The sequence below is a fragment of the Leptonychotes weddellii genome, chromosome 10, assembly GCF_054177405.1.
Source record: "Leptonychotes weddellii isolate Sample4059 chromosome 10, ASM5417740v2, whole genome shotgun sequence".
Taxonomy (NCBI): Eukaryota; Metazoa; Chordata; class Mammalia; order Carnivora; family Phocidae; genus Leptonychotes; species Leptonychotes weddellii.
The window spans coordinates 95,557,943-95,562,133 of record NC_138378.1 but is presented as its reverse complement, the minus strand read 5'-3'; positions in this window follow the sequence as shown (position 1 = coordinate 95,562,133).

The following is a 4,191-nucleotide window of genomic DNA, read 5'->3' as shown; positions in this document are numbered from 1 at the left end:
TGACAGAGAGAGACACAGAGAGAGAGGGAACACAAGCAGGGGGAGCGGGAGAGGGAGAACAGGCCCCCCGCTGAGCAGGGAGCCTGATGTGGGGCTCGATCCCAGGACCCTGGGATCATGACCTGAGCCGAAGGCAGATGCTTAACGACTGAGCCACCCAGACGCCTCCTGGCCCACCTTTTAAGCTACATTTGCTTCTTTTTATCAGGGAGATTTTTAACTAAAATGGGAACCAAAAGATTTTTGCCTATATAGTCAATATAAAGCATTTTAATAAAAGCCTTTTTCCTGGGTATGCAACTAACCTTGACTTCTATTAGCCCTGATTATTAGTCTTTTGCAGATCATTTGTAGGAGGGCCTCTGAGAAATTCTGGTCATTTGTTTCCTCTGTGAAGGGAAGGTTGTGTAAATATAGTCAAATATTCTTTGTAATTTCTCTCTAAATTTGGTAGTATCTTCTAGATACTAGAGGTAAAAGGGCTTCACGGTTTAAAAAATCTGCTGCTGTCCAGGAGACATGAATTCTTTTGTGATAAGCAGTCTAGGATACACCAGCAAAGCACACTGTGTAGGAAGGCCTGGAGCAGGCAGAGGCTGATGATGGAGCCCTGGGAGGTAGGAACAAAGGGAGCTTTATAGCCAGTCTCAAGGGCTTTTGTTAAATTCCTTTTCTGGCTTTCAGCACTTACAGGAGCAACCTTTATACTTAGAACCTAGAGATTAGGCCAGAGTGCTCTCCGTAAATCTTATAGGGAAAGGGAAGTTAAAATAGGCAGATGTGCCTGGATTTTAAGAAGGGGAGTTTATGTTGGATATGGACATTTATTTTTAAGTCTTAAGTCTAATTTCTGTTTGTTTGTTTTTTTTATTTTGTCAAAGGAGTCCCTAAGACTAGTCATTATACTAATAAGACAGTTGGAGCTCTTCATTTTATATATTTATATATATATATATAAATTTATATATATATATAATTTAACTTATATATTTATTTTATATATTACATATTTAATTTACATATTATAATAATTTTATAAATAAATTGTATATTTATATATATTTCATATCTATATAATATATATATAACTTAAATATAACCAATTTAAAGGATCCATTTTCTGGTCATTGGTGAGTAGGATCTATTAACAGCAACCCTAACCAATGAGCCTAATGGCTTAACTGAGGATGCAAGAGGTGTCCAGAGAGGGCATAGAGGATGCAGCCCCCATGACCCAAAAGTTTACTCCTGAAAGTTGTCTAAGAAAGCAAAAGCTTTCACTGCAGAGGTGGTAAGGATGGTGTAGTAAAAATAGTGTCTCCAGTCTCCCCCCAGATGGTGAGCTGCCTCCAGCCACAGACCTGCTAATCTGTGACATTGAGCAGGCACTACTAAAATGGGACTTTCCAGCACTAACAAGCAACAAAGGTTGAGATGACGAAGGTTCCTATAGGCTGTCGCCTCTCTTGACAAGCTCCATGGCTGGACAGAGAGAGAGAGAGAGACTTAGGTCCCTAGTCTATTTGACTGGCCACCAAGGTGTAGCCCTGTTAGTGCATTCTCTGGATGGTGGAGACCAAAGAGAATGTTCTCACTGGTCACAAAGCCAAGCTCTTAGGACATAAACCAAGACAAAAGGAAGTCTTATCCAGTATACACACATTAACAGCTTTTCTAAGCCTTGGGTCTCCTGGAGCCAAACTAACACCTAGGAGGGATGTGCCACAGAGTGGGGGGTTTTGTGATGTTTTCCAGTGTACCTCATTGCATGGGCGTTTTGTTGATGGGTGACCTTGTGTCAATCTAACCTGTTCCACGATCAACTGATTCTAACACAGGAGTCCGCTTGAGGTGCCAAGTGCTCTAATGGTGTTTAAATGCTCAACCCATGCCCACCATTTTGTGGCTTTGGCTAAGATGTCCCTTAGCAACAGACTTTACCTCACGTGCCCATCGGCCCACAGCAAAGTTCGTATGACAAATAATGTAAAAGAGACAGGCAAAGGAAAACAAAGACAATCTCTGGGAGGAAACGGATCAGCAGCCAAAGAGTATTCTATCGAATTTAACCGAAGAGTCACTTAGCCCAAGGAACTAGTTTTGCAAACATTTGCTCCTGCTAATCTAAATTTGGGAAGAGAGGAAAAGGACTCTGATCTCATCATTCTCACTTCGTCAGACTCTGCACATAGAGATTCCGGGAGGCTGACACGGTAAGAACTCTTGCCTTCCGTCAGCTGTGTGTCCAATGTGCCGAGATCTCTCAGCGGCAGCAGTGTCGGGGGCAACGAGGTCCTGATCTTTTATAACATCCACAAACATTTTGAGAAGAATAGGTGAGTTTTGGAGATTGGTAAGGATAGGTGAGCTTTGACTTGTTTCTAAATTGTTAAAGCATCCTGCTGACTATGCCAACTGTCAGGGAGCAAGAAATCCTGTCCCCGTGAAGGTCCTTCTAGCTGGACTAAGAATCACGTTGACGTGAGACAGATTAACAGGAGAAAACCAAATTTCATAGTGTACTAACGGGGAATCCACACAGACGTGGAAATTCCAATGACAGTCAAGCAAAATGAAAGTATCTATATCCTCCCGAACTGAGGAGAAGGAGGTTGGGGTCTGGGACTTCAAAGGGAAAAAATGCAATTCACAGGGCAGTAAGAAAAAGAGCAGATGTTTTGTGATTAGATGTTTGCCCTGCTCTACAGATGGGTCATTCAGATAAAATTTATCTCTGGTAATAACCATTCTTCTGGGAAAGATTTCCAATTTAGATTCCTCTGTGTAGTTAAGGGAGGGGCAAAAAGTTTCTCTGGAACTCACAAGGTCTCGACTGCTTTCAGCTCAAAATAATCTTCATGCGAAAGTGACCCGCCCCTAGAGTAATAATAGCACCAACCACTGCTTTGGTGCCCAATGGGCTTAAATCTACTGGGATAATTAGCCTAGAAAATTCATGAGTCAAGATGTCCACACAGTGGGCCCCACAAAGTCTGAAGAGGAGGGACAGATAAAGCCAGAAAGCCAGTAGACTAAGTGTGTGTACATGCAGAAATGTTCATCACTGTGGCTATTTGGGGGAAAAAACAATTTATACATATATAAATGTATTGTTTTTTCTACGTATTTAGTCCAAATGTTTGTTAAGATATCTGAAAACAACTCCAGACCAACCCCCACCCCATCTTACTTTTACCCAACAGGCAGTGTTACAGAGATATCCAAATGCTCTGAGAGCATTAAGATCTTAAATATACAAGGATTTCCTAATTTTTTTCTTTTCTTTTTTTTTTTTTAAGATTTTATTCATTTATTTGAGAGAGAGAGAGAGTGTGCATGAGAGAGTACAAGCATGGGGAGCGGCAGAGGGAGAAGGAGAAGCAGGCTCCCCATCAAGCAGGGAGCCCGATGCAGGGCTCGATCCCAGGACCCTGGGATCATGACCTGAGCCGAAGGTAGACGCTTAACCGACTGAGCCACCCAGGCGCCCCAAGGATTTCCTAATTTATCACCACATGCATGATGTAAATAATCACCCACAGCGCTGAGTTGGGTAATGTCCTTTTAACTCTAAATTATAAGTTAATCCAGGACAGGGGTGTTAGATTTCAGACATTAGTTGCAGCAAATTGTAGAAGAAAGGCAGGATGCTATGATTCATGACCTAGAAAGAGGAGCAACAGCTTCTAATTTCCACTCATCCTTGGTGTCATGTGATATGTTTCAGAAACTCACTTAAAATTGAGAAAATAAGCTATTCCTAATTATACTTAAGGAAATAGTTCATTTATGACTCTAAGAAGATTAGAGAATCTTTAGTGTGTTTGTTTAGAAACTATGCCAAAATTTTCTTCAGAGGCATAAACCTGGTTTTCCCTTTCTCTTAAAAAAAAAACCAAAAACCCAAAACCTTTAGTAAAGCCACATGTGTATATATATTTAAAGATTTACTTATTTTAGAGAGAGAGAGTGAGAGAGAGTGTGTGAGCATGCGCAGGGTGGGGTGGAGGGCCAGAGGGAGAGGGAGAGAGAGAATATTAAGCAGACTCCACAGCCAGCTCGGAGCCTGACGTGGGGCTCAATCTCACAACCCTGAGATTATGACCTGAGCCAAAATCAAGAGTTGGACATTCAACGGACTGAACCACCCAGGTGCCCCAAGCCAAACATATTTAAAAAAATAAAAAAATA